We start from the raw sequence: 13,340 nt of genomic DNA, 5'->3' as shown, positions 1-13,340 counted from the left end.
GCCCTTCTCCGATTCATCCCCACCAAAAACAAAATCAAATATAGCTGGAACTGTCAGTCAGTAGAGATCAGGAGCATGAAAACTATAGTGAGCTGAATGTTTTCAACTGCAACTGAAAGAAAGGTTCGCTGCAATAGATGAAAAAAGATTTGATGATACTACTACTGTTAAATTGTTGAATTTCTAAAACAAAAAAGTACATTTACAGGTAATCTAAAAAATTATTTTTACAAAATGTAATCAATTTCTAGTTAGATTTAATTGTCTCGGTTCAAAAACTAAACTTGCAAATCACAAAAAATTTCAATCAGGAGGTTTGAATAATAATTCAAGTTGTGTGAAGACACTGTCGTAAGTAATACTTATAAAAATAACAAATTACAATACACATGGTACATTGAATTTAAGGACAGGTGAAACTACAATTAAAGTCCAAATCCAGTTTTCAATTCCAGTACGTATTAGTAATCAGTTACTTCCATAGCTGACATTAAGTTTACATTCAACACCTCAAAATGATTTGTTTACCTGTTTCAGGTGCTTGGCTCTGATTGGCCAGCTGCTGCCTTTAAAATAAGGTGACATCACTCCTTCCTCTCCTCACTCACCCACCTGACCTGGCTGAAGAGGTCACATGGTTCTCAAGCCACATCCTCCTCCTCACTCTATGCATGAATGAAATAAACATTTTTTCTTTTTTAATAATCACTAATTCTGAAATACAACTAAAAAACACACTTCCATTGTATGTGTCCGATGAATCTAATGAATTACGCCTAATGAATTACCTTTTAAAGTACTGACACTGCATTTGTTATAAGAACTAGTAGTAATAATAATAATAATAATAATAATAATAATAACAATAACATCAACAACAACAACAACAACAACAACAATAATAATAATACCACCAATAACAATATTAATAACAATGATAATTATTATTCATAAGACACTTTATATTAAAACAATCTCAATGTCCTACAGGAAAAATCTAAAAGTTAAGTAAAAAGAGAAGTTAAAAATGTAAGGGTTATTGGTAAGTAACATTTTATAATATGTGCTCAGAGCAGGTTGTGTTTTGCACCAGTGAACAGCAGATGGCAGCAGAGAAATAAGATTAAATTTATGTCTGCATTAATGAACTATTTCACAAAACTATCTGTAAAATGTAAACGGTTTCGTTTGATGTGAAATACACCCGTAGTGAGAAACAAAAAATTAATATTTGAGGAGCATGCAATGTTTTCATTTCCATATTGAACATTTATTCTATAAAATAAACTCAATATTTAAAAGGAAAATGTATCAGTTAATCTTAAAAGCAACCTTGATATATTAGATTGAATGTTACAAATACATAAATAATAAACAAGCAAATCAAAAACTCAATCAACAAATCCATAACACTTTATTAAATGATGTTCATGCTGTGAATTCTGCTCTAGGAATAACCTGAGCGGTGTAAAAATATCAGTTTAAATTTGACTAAAAGATTTGTGAGCTGTAAGTTACAAAATGAGAAAACAGTGTAAACCTTTTATAATGAATAGGTATGGATAACAAATGAGATTATTATTTTCAGACTAGAACAGACACTGGAAAACAAATAATCCAGTCTAGAAACATTAAAATAACTCAATTTCCATTGCTTAGGTGGATTAAAAATGCTCTAAAGTAGAACTTCCTCAGTTTTTCCTTTTTAGAATAAAAGCTCCATGCAGTATTCCAAGTTTGCTTTAGAAGGAGTTTTGATAGGATTTCTTTAGAGAAGTGTAATGCTTGATGGCTTCAGAAAAGTTGGGAACTAATATTTTGAATGGTCTTTTACACTCTGTTAAAGTATCCTGTGATGACTGCTTTAGAATTCATATAAATACAATGAATTCAACTGAGTGAAACCCACAATGATATATCAGTGACAGGTTAGAATGAGGAAGCAGTGACTGTTGAGAGTATCAAGTTCATTTAGGAAGGATCATCGGTGGAACCTGCATTGTGCCTTTGCACTACAGACCAAAGTCTTTAGACCTGTTACACCATGGCAGGACGACATGACACACAAAACCCTCTTCACTCCAGGTTGCAAACTTCTAAATATTAAACTAAACTAAACTAGATCAACTAATTAACCACACGAACTAAGCAACAAAAACACAACACAACACAATCATTACCAACACTAACAAGCCTAATATAACCCCAAATAAAGACATTTGAAGCACTGTCAACCCAACTCCCATAATGCATTGCAGCGATCAGCTTCATGACGCTACAATATGTTTCGCCAGGCAAAGTGTTAATCTAACAAAATCAAGATGGTAAAACAGCATAAAAGAAACTTAAACAATGGTTCAATATCCGTCTCCAGACTCTCCCAAAAATATAAATCTCATGACATGACATGGCATCCGTTGTTTATACTGACTGCGTATGAGCAAACATCCAGACACTGGATATGACCGGCAAAGGCAGTGCAGCAGTGTGGCCTTCAGGAGAGGGTGTGGCCTTCAGGAGAGGGTGTGGCCTTCAGGAGAGGGTGTGGCCTCAGGGAGAGGGTGTGGCCTTCGGGAGAGGGAGTGGCCTTCAGGAGAGGGTGTGGTCTTCGGGAGAGGGTGTGGCCTTCAGGAGAGGGTGTGGCCTTCACAGTAAGACAGCAGAAGTGACTTATGCAGCCTCTCTGCCATACCAGGAGTTGGCGGTGTTGAGTCATTTGGGCTATGAAAAGTACAAAATGCTGACACTTTCAAACCTAAAGGTACTGTAAGGTACCGGGAATTGAAAAATAATCCATCAATTCCATCCCTTTTCTTCCGCTTATCCGGGGCCGGGTCACGGGGGCAGCAGTCCAAGCAAGGAAGCCCAGACTTCCCTTGCCCCAGACTCTTCCTCGAGCTCTTCTGGTGGGACCCCAAGGCGTTCCCAGGCCAGCCGAAAGACATAGTCTCTCCAGCGTGTCCTAGGTCTGCCCCGAACATCGACCGAACACGAACATCGACCGGTAAATCGAGAGCCTTGCCTTTTGGCTTCACTCCTTCTTCACCACGACGGACCGATACAGCGACCGCATAACTGCAGACGCTGCACCGATCCGCCTGTCGATCTCACGCTCCATCTTCCCCCCACTCGTGAACAAGACCCCGAGATACTTGAACTCCTCCACTTGGGACAAGGGCTCTTCATTGACCTGAAGGGGGCAAGCCACCTTTTTCCGGTCGAGAACCATGGCCTCGGATTTAGAGGTGCTGATCCTCATCCCAGTTGCGTCACACTCAGCTGTGAACCGCGCCAGTGCACATTGAAGGTCCAGGTTTGATGAAGCCACCAGGACCACATCGTCTGCAAAAAGCAGAGACGAGATCCTGTGGTCTCCAAACCAGACCCCCTCCGGTCCCTGGCTGCACCTAAAAATTCGGTCCATAAAAGTTGTGAACAGAACCGGTGATAAAGGACAGCCCTGCCGGAGGCCAACGTGCACTGGGAACAGGTCCGACTTACTGCCAGCAATGCGAACCAAACTCCTGCTCCGGGCGTACAGGGACCGGACAGCCCTTAGCAAATGGTCCTGGACTCCATACTTCAGGAGCACCTCCCATAGGACGTCTCGAGGGACACGGTCGAACGCCTTCTCCAGGTCCACAAAACACATGTGGAATGATTGGGCGAACTCCCATGAGCCCTCGAACACCCGGTGGAGAGTATAGAGCTGGTCCAGTGTTCCGCGACCTGGACGAAAACCGCATTGTTCCTCTTGGATCGGAGGTTTGACTAACGGCTGGATCCTCCTCTCCAGTACCCTGGAATAGTCTTTCCCGGGGAGGCTGAGGAGTGTGATCCTCCTGTAGTCCCCCTTCTTAAAAAGAGGGACCACCACCCCGGTCTGCCAGTCCAGAGGTACTGTCCCCGACCGCCACGCAATGTTGCAGAGACGTGTACATCCAGTCCCTGCACATCCAGAGACTTAAGGAACTCAGGCCTTGCCACCGAGGAGCTTAGCAACTACCTCAGTGACTTCAGCTTGGGTAGTGAACGAGTCTACCTCTGAGAACCCAGCCTCTGCTTCCTCAGCGGAAGACGTGATGGTGGGATTGAGGAGGTCCTCGAAGTATTCCTTCCACGGCCCGACGACATCTCCGGTTGAGGTCAGCAGCTCCCCACCTCCACTGTAAACAATGTTGGTGAAAAACTGCTTCTCCTTCCTGAGGCGCCGGACGGTTTGCCAGAATTTCCTCGGGGCCGACCGATAGTCCTCCTCTATGTCCTCCTCGAATTCCTCCCAGACCCGAGTTTTTGCCTCCACTACGGCCCGGGCTGCGGCCCACCTGGCCTGCCGGTACCTGTCAGCTGCCTCGGGAGTCCTCTGAGCTAACAGCGCCCGATAGGACTCCTTCTTCAGCTTGACGGCATCCCTTACTTCCGGTGTCCACCACAGGGTTCGGGGGTTGCCGCCACGACAGGCACCAGAGACCCAGCGACCACAGCTCTGAGCAGCAGCTTCAACAATGGAGGTGGAGAACATAGTCAACTCGGACTCAATGTCTCCAACCTCCCCCGGAATCCGTGAGAAGCTCTCCCGGAGGCGGGAGTTGAAGACTGCGCGGACAGAGGGCTCGGCCAGGCGTTCCCAACAGACCCTCGTGACACGTTTGGGCCTGCCGAGTCTGTCGGGCTTTCTCCCCGTCCAGCGCATCCAACTCACCACCAGGTGGTGATCAGTTGACAGCTCTGCCCCTCTCTTCACCCGAGTGTCCAAGACAAGTGGCCGGAGATCAGATGACACGACCACGAAGTCTATCAACGACCTCCAGCCTGAATTGAAAAATAAATTATGATTAATTACATTATAATTAGAACAAATAATCAAATGAATATTTCATTCATTTCAATCCAGCCTTGGGTTGCTACTGCCTACCCTGATTAGCCTGACTGAACGTCACTGAGAGAGAAGCAAAGATGTTCACTACTGAAGTCTAAACCTCTAGCAGCTTACTAGAAAATACTCAAGTTCTACCTCAGTGAACTTCGTGGCTGATCCAGTGAAAGAAAAGAAAGAGAACCGACTGTGATAATGTAAAAAAATCTAATCAAAATGAGAAAGAAAGCTTTTTCATAACCTGAAAAAAAGAGGAAACGTATCAGTCTTTTTATTTTTCATCTAGTCCTTGTTTCGTTCATATTTCAGATCGATCTCTTCTGTGGGATTTTTTAATGGAAACAGCTTTTTCATACTTCAAATAATATAAAAAGTAGGAATTAAATAGTAACCTTATGGGACAAACAAGAAAAAAAACCATGAACATCTGAACAATTTTTTTACAAAAAGCTACAGGGTAACTTTGGTGAATCAAAGAGAATGAAATGTGAAATGTATATTTGAAGGATTCATGACTCTGCAGGACTGAGTGGGAATACCTTCCCAGCTTCCGCCCACACCAAGCAAACCTCACACCCACTCACCACCCAACATTTTCAGCCAGTTTCGTCATATATTCGTCCTTTCAGCAAGTAACGCTGGAAGCGGGTTCATTCAGAGATGACCCACAGGAACGGTGTCGCTCAAAATCAATGAAGCAGTCCGGGACTGATCAGGACTTGTCACAGGTTTTTGAACCCATGAGGAGTGAACAGATCTCAGAATCAAGACAAGAGGAAAACAATCAAACCGGTCCAGTACAGTACAAATAAAAAGCCTGACGTCCTCACAGCCCAAAGCCACCTCCACAGGGAGCCAGTGGGAACGAGGACAGCATGAAGCTGCCCACTGGAAGGAGGAGATAAAGCTCAGAGCTCTCAGGCACTTCATCCTTGTTGAATCGTGGTCCCCGAGGACGATTGTTCTGCATGTTTTCAAAATGTTCCTGCTTGAACGTACCTTACTGTAAAGGGTGACTCATAATGAGATATCCTGCATACTTTGATTGCGTTGTTAGATGTGTGGCTGCAGAATATACGAGGCAAATTCCCTCAAGATTCAACAGCTTTTGCTTCAGCTCTTCACGATAATAACAACCATGCAGGCAATCCAGAGTCACCAGTTAACCAACATGCATATATTTTTATATGTCAGGAAGAAGAAACTCATGCACACCAAGAACATGCAGAGTCGGGTCTCAGTAATCTGTTCAAACTGCTGGCTTCATATTAAAGAGCATCAGTGGTGAGACACTCAATAATTTTAGCAGAAAGAGGATCTCAGTGGAAAGGAAACAGGAAGCAGGTCACAATGTGCTGGAGGTGCATGATTTTCCATCATTTGCATGGAGAAAAAGTGCATTTTGTTGGCTGCAAAATACATCCTGAATCTGACTTAAACTTTATTTTGGCTTTTTACCTTACAGTCCAGTATGTAGTACGAGTATTTACCCGCTGTGCAGGACTGTGTGCAGCTCTCTGTTTTGTAGACAGTCCTGCATGAACTTTTTGGTCTGATGCATCTGATCTGAAAGCACCAGTGAGAAGTAATGTTATCCTCAACAGCAAGCACCTTTCAAATAAAGTATTTTCAAAAGAACACATAAAGTATAATAGCTAACACAGGCTTTGTGCATTTATACAAGGTTTTTTATTTTTAATTTTTTTTTATAGTTTTGGCACCTTTCAAAATAATTTGCATAAAATACAGTTCAGGAAAATGTTTTCCAGCCAGGAGACATTTGTGAGAAGAGAGTATATGAAGAGAGTATATGAAGGTATATAGGTTGATTATAAAATAGAAGACAGTGGGGTAGCTAACACCTGCAATTATCATCTAATGTCCTGTGCAATACTGGGAGCGTGTCCCTTTAATTAAGACCACAATTAGGCAGCGTTTATGAGAAAGTCAGTCATGTACGATTGAGTAGATAATTCTGAGGTAATTTAAATGTGAACACTGTCAGCATCAGGTAGCTTATATGAGTTTCTCCCCACTGTGATGGAAACCTGAAACTGAATGTCTTCAGCTGCAACGTGAATGCTGTGGCCACAGAGACATTCACTTTCAGGGGACTGGATTATTTTATGCTCTGTAGATTTCTCTTCTCAACAAAGCCAACGATATATGGTCACAACAGAGTTTTGCATTATAGGTATGTGACAGAAAGTGTTCCTGAAATATTTCTTGATTGGCTCTTAAAAGATCGACCAATCATTCATGAAATAATAAGCGTGACTGTCGAACAGGATGACTGGATCGATCACCCGTTGGAAAGGGAGAAAGCACACCTTTTTGTTATTGTAACTACATATACTTTAGCCATTGTGCATAAAATGTCTCTGAGCAAAAGCCTCGGACTCCATCTTTTGTTCGACGCCACCATCTCCAAACAAAACAATACAGCTGCTCTCACTGCAGACATTCCTCCTCAACCCAGATTCCTTCTGTGACACTACCTCTCCTTCACTCCGTCCACATCATAGATAGTATCAATAACCATCTACTGTCCATCCATCCTCTGTACATCTCTATCCAGTTCAGGGTCCACCTGTCAACACAGCAAAGTGCTCTTGAGCAACATCACGGACAACTAGCAGCTCCCAGTGGATGGACTGAGTGCCTTACATGGAAGCTGCCTCCATCGGTGTGTAAATGTGTGTGTGAAAGAGTGAAAGTGACTACGAAAGCATTTTGGAGACTGTTCAAGTGGTGGAAAAATGCAATAAGTAAAAATCCATTTTTGTCCAGGCATTTTGCAGTTTGCATGTTCTCCCCGAGTGAGCCTGGGTTTCTTCCCACAGCCCCAAAACATGTAACTACTCCTACTATTAAAATTGTCGTTTTGGTGTGAAACAAGTACTAAACACACTTCACGGCACATTATATACTGTGTATAATAGTTTATGACCAATAAAGGACTTGACTTAATGTCACATTATAAAGTCAAGTCAAGTCCTTTATTACATTATTATTAGGATGACCAGTGACGTAAAGACGAACCTGTGTGTGTGTGTGTGTGTGTGTGTGTGTGTGTGTGTGTGTGTGTGTGTCCCCGGATTCCCATCACAGCCAAGATGGCGGCGCAGCGGCGCGGACAGCCGGCTCGGCGCTCTGACTGACAGACGGAGCAGCAGCGTCGCTCTGTCGGACGACTAACGGTTACGCTCCGGGAGGGAGAGCGAGAGCGAGAGAGAGATTATTATATTTTAATTATTTATTTTTCTAACCAGAAACATATCTTCCAGTCACACAGTTTTGACACCTGAACAGCACCGCTTCCAGCTCGGTGTCATGCGACGACGGACAGCGGGCGAAGTTGAGCGCGAGGACTAATTTTAACGTCCACAAACGGGGGTGAGTAAAGAGATGACGAGCCGCTACAAAGAGCCGGAGGAGGGGGGGTTACTGAGCAGCTGCCAGGCTGCTAACCGCCGCTACAACCTGCTAGCGCTCCCCGCTCGTCTTATCCGCTTGTTTACGTTTTTTTTTTCTGTTTTTCACTAAATGACAAGCTTCGGTACATCTCCAGCCGCTCGCGCTCTGCGCGCTCCTTCATTTAATACAGACGCAGACGAGCGTGAACGCGCATTTATGCGTGCGTGCCACAGGTTGTTTGCAATTAAAAAGAAGTCTAGTAAACCCCAGGTCATCCTGTTATATGTCTCCCGTGCGGCTCAGGGCTAAAAATAACCCTCAAACACGTCGAGTCTTTCCCCTCCGTGCACAGCCGTGCTCCAGGTGGATCAGCTTGTACTTTTCTTTTTTTGCGTCAGTGTCTCATTTAACCTTGCATTAAAGAAACTGCATTTTTATCCGCGTTGCATGCAGTGCAGACTGCAATACACGCTGCTCGTCAAGCAGAGACGGAGTTTATCCCAGGGAGAGTGCGGCAGATCTTACTAATGTGTTAAGTTTAAGTCATGCACGCGGTGATATTGTGCAAATGCTTCGCAATGGTCTGCGTCTGTCTGAGACGGTTTTGTGTGCAATCCGAGTTGGAGCTGGCGTCGCCTGTCCTGTCAGCAGACGTCAGGCAGGAGGAGAAGCAGCAGTGGTGACAAGCTGGTATCAGGATTCACATTCTGGAGGTTTACTTCCCCTCCAAAAGAAATCCCCCTCTTCTGTGGCGTCACACAGGGCCAGGCAAGTCTGGTCAAATCATCTATGTGACAAAAATCCCCCCCAAGCCTGTCATTAGAAAACCTCAACACCACATACCAGAAAGGTAGCCACGACAAACCCACAAATCTTATGCTGGATCACTGTTTTACTTTTTTTGTTTTAGCTGATTCATTCAGTTCTGGGAGATGTTAGATTCTGTTGATGTGCACACAGTCAACAGGATGTTTGTGATCCCTCCGGTCGGCTTGTATGTTCCTCTCAGAGGGCATCACGGTGCTGCTTTGGAGAAAGGAAAAGAACATTCTATGGTCCAAAAAGGAGCCAAATGGTTTTAGACGGATTGCATTGTGCAGGATTTGCAGCAGTGCGTTCGAGATGAAACAGACATGAGGGGAGGTAGACGGCGTCTGCTGAGCTGATGGAAGCCTCCAGGTAACCCCGGCTCCTCTTATCTTGACACCAAGGTTAAAGCCTTCCGTCTGTCTGTATTCATCGCAGAATGTTCTCTCTGGCAGTGATTGCTTTAAAACCTGACACATGGGACACTTTTTTTCCCCATCTTGCGTAATCCACCGAACAAACCATGTGTTTTTACAGAGCTGTCGATGACTGCGAGCGGCTGCAGTCTGTTGTGGTGTTTTGTTCTTTACTTACAGGGGTTTCAACGGTTCTGAACTTTAAATGATGGACGTCCCTGTTATAACACATTAACCCACTCTCATAGCGAGAACGGTGTTTCTCACACTGTACAATTGAAATGCTGCCAGGTTTGTTTCCCCCAAGGAGTTATTTTGTGATGAAACGTTAGTTTTGGAGGGACGACACTATAAAGTGGTGCTTTGTTTTGCTCTCCAGGCTGGAGGCTACTTCTTGGATTTGACATCTCTCTGAAGTACGTCTTATAATCAGGCTTATTGGAGTTTGTCCAACACACTTGGAGCAAAGGTGCACATTGAAGTAAATAGGTTAGTAATGGAACAGTATAGCGGTTTGCTCTCCCACATCACAATGAGAGGACCTGAGTTTTGAGTCAGAGCTGCTCGGTTCTGTGAATTTGCTTGTTTTCCATCTGCATGAAGCTTCACAGCCCAGAAAGCCACGTAACTTCCTGAAGCTCAGCTGTGCTCTCATTTCAATTCAGTTTTATTTATGTAGCATCATTAACAACACATTCATCTCAAGGTACATGTGCAGAAATAAAACGGCCCAACTATTCCACACGAGCAGGCATACCTGTAGGTGATGGTGGAAAGATAAAACTCCCTTTCAAGAATAGAAGAAACCTTTTCAGAACCAGGCTCAGAGGCTGAGACTCTACTGGGGCTCAGAGGATGGAACAGAGAGAAAAGTTTAGGACAGAGACAGAGAAGCAACAAGCGAACAAAGAAGCTCATCCAGTCACAACAGACTGGATGGGGGCAAGAGGTTCATGTCACAAACTTCCACCTTTACTGTCATAGATCCTGCAGGAAGATACAGAGAGACGACAGGGAGGAGGGGCTCCGACTACAGGACAGGATTACTGACATGAATATATGGAGAGTCAAAGAGGAGAGTAGAGCGGCTCAGCACAGCGAAGGTCCACCAGAAATATAAACCTATAGCAGCTTAACTGGAAAATGCTCCAGTTTGGAATGAAAACTGCTCTAACTGTAAGCTTCATTAACTAGAAAAGTCTTGAGCAAAACCTTAAAAGTACAGACTGTGTCAGCCTCCTTAACTTCCACATGACAGGAGCTCGGCCTCAAACTCTACTTTTACAAATCCAAGGACCCTCCAGTAAGCAGCACTCTGAGAACAAAATGTTCTGCTGGATAATAAAGGACCAACATACATGTAAAAACTTACTTGAGTGTTTTGATTTAGACATCTTGTATACTTTGTGTTTTTATCATGACCTTGAGTCGGGTTCTGACACTTTTTCATTCCCTTTATTTGACTTATTCTCTGGTCCAACAGAGAGCCCATCTTTCTGATTTGGATCCTCTCTTCCTGCTTTCGACCTGCAAACTACCTACATATGTTTTGGTTGTGTTCTACATTCAGCACATAATTCTCTTGAGGTTCTTCTCAAAGTATTGGACATTATTAAAGAGAATTATCCCATAATTGCCATCACTGCGATGCTTGCAAACCCCTGGCGCCGTTCCTTCAATGAGGGTGGCAGGACTGTGTTCACAACATGGGTTTTAGCCAGAAATTGGTGTTTTGGGTGTCCATCCAAAAATGATGGGTCTCCAAAATTTATTTGGTCGGCGGGGGGATTTGCTTCTTAAGAGTAATATATTTACTTTTCTCATTTCATTTAGATAGAAAATTAGATAGATCATAGGTCCATATGATTAATACCATCTGAGTGGATTCTGCAGATGTAATTCCTCAGCAACTTCCTTTCTGCTTCAGCATCTGAACGCACCAGGATGAGTCAGAGAATTATGAACCAATCAGAGGCCGCCTTTCAAAAGGTTTAGTCCACATGGTATCAATTGACCAATCATGTTGCTCATTACTGGGCATAATACAAAACCGTAAGTCAGTTGTGCGTCGTGTACAAGAGTCGCTAATTCGCGATATTTTGGCGAAAAAAGATGAATCTAGGCAAAATTAGACCATGACAAGTAGTAATGGCCATTATACACATATTCTAGAGGCTTTGAGCAACACGTCTGCTATTTTTTTTGTGTGTCTTTTCTGAAAATTGACCGTCCAAATGACGGCTGGACGGCTCGCTGCCTAAATCCATGGTTGACAACGCTTTTAGCTGAGGAGAAGATTCCTTCTCTCCTGGAAGTCATCGACTGGGCGACTGCCCATACTTTCTCAGTCCGGCTGAAAGACAATGTCATTTTTGCAATTAAAAAAGATGAAGTTGAGATTCACAGGATCGTCTGAGCACGATCCAGACATATGGCAACTCCTCATCTCCTTTGACAGTTTAAATGATTTTCCTCCTGACTGATTCGTCCACTCGTATTAATCAGCCTGTAGCAGAAACTCTATGAGAACTTCTCACACAGATATAGTTATCATTATTACCCCCTTCAGTTCTCCTCATTTATTATCATGATTTAATCATTTTTCCTGAGATATGTGATGTCATCTAATGGGAGGGCGGTGGGAAAGGGAGGTGAAACAAATGGGCGATTTAGGCCCTGTTTACACAAAAACAAATACGAGTGTATCCGCAAAACTTTCTTCACTTTTGGGGGGTCCGTTTACACGACACCAGTGTTCTGATCCTCTGCATCCACAAAGTTTTTATCTCGGCTCCCGAGGTGGAAAGATTCTTTCATGGTCACTATTCCCTCCTGCAGAGACTGATGGAGGCTATTAGCCTGTTACTGAGCATCTCTCCCCTTCCGTCTGCTCATCCTCTTGTAAACAAACATGGCCGACCCGTAGTGGTTTGACTCGCAGTCCGTATTGTAGATTTATCGTCCATATCAGTAGTTTAATAGTTGAGACTCTCCCCTGATTGCATCTGATTCCTCATCAGTCCATACGGATGTCGGGTTCTCTCCATTTTCATCACGTTTATAGCGTATTGTTCTCCCCACACGTCTGTGTGGGTTCATTACTAAATCAAGCAACAGCACCCTCTAGTGGCCCGGCAGACTAACTATATCGTTGTCAGTGTGTCCGCTGCTGCAGTGGAAACACACCTTTTTTTTTAATGAATTAGGTGTTGTCACGTGAAACGTTGTCGTGTAAACGGGGCCTTACATTGAGAGTGTTGTTAATATGTATGTGTCGTTCACTATCAAAATAGTGGAAAACAAGTTTTACAATCCCAAATTGAAAATCTGTCTTTTTTGCCCAGCTTCCTAATGCCCCCCCCCCCCCCCCCCCACAGACACCACCACATGCAGTCAGCTTGGATCGACTACCACTCCCTGGGAGTGATAAAAGATGGATGAATCACTCATAATGGCCTACATTTTCTCATAATGTCATTTGGTGTCATCACATTGAACACAGCCGTATCTCGTTGTTTCAGGTCGAGGCGGCGATAGAGACGATGACAAGGAAGAGAAGAGCAACAGAGCGAGAGATGTAACTGCTGAAAATAAATGATGGTCACGCTCTTTTACATTCTGGTCTATTTCCCGCCTGTATAAACCTTGAAATTGTTCTCTTATAGGGCTTTTCCACCAAAAAGAACCAGGATCTAGTTCAGTTCCTAAATGAGCACCACCAAAGAACCTGTTGTTTTTTCATTGTCAACAGAGCCAAGTGAGAGCCACGTCATTATGTCACTCCAAAACGTGGTACGTCACTGATTTCACCAAAGTAGCACTCA

General features: G+C 43.7%; 1 protein-coding gene across 1 annotated transcript in view; it reads left to right on the top strand.

Annotated features, from left to right (window-relative positions):
* The first annotated feature begins 7,983 nt into the window (after window positions 1–7,983).
* Window positions 7,984–13,340, top strand: part of LOC308127632 (C-myc promoter-binding protein-like) — a 119,443-nt gene continuing 114,086 nt past the window's right edge. The window contains exon 1 of the mRNA XM_080492774.1: window positions 7,984–8,272. The gene's annotated coding sequence lies outside the window, so the exon portion shown is untranslated. The remainder of the gene's footprint in view (window positions 8,273–13,340) is intronic.

This window comes from Lipophrys pholis, assembly GCF_963383615.2.
Source record: "Lipophrys pholis genome assembly, chromosome: 2".
In the NCBI taxonomy this organism is placed as follows: domain Eukaryota; kingdom Metazoa; phylum Chordata; class Actinopteri; order Blenniiformes; family Blenniidae; genus Lipophrys; species Lipophrys pholis.
Note: the sequence above shows the minus strand (reverse complement) of the source record. Positions and strands in the feature narration are given on the sequence as shown.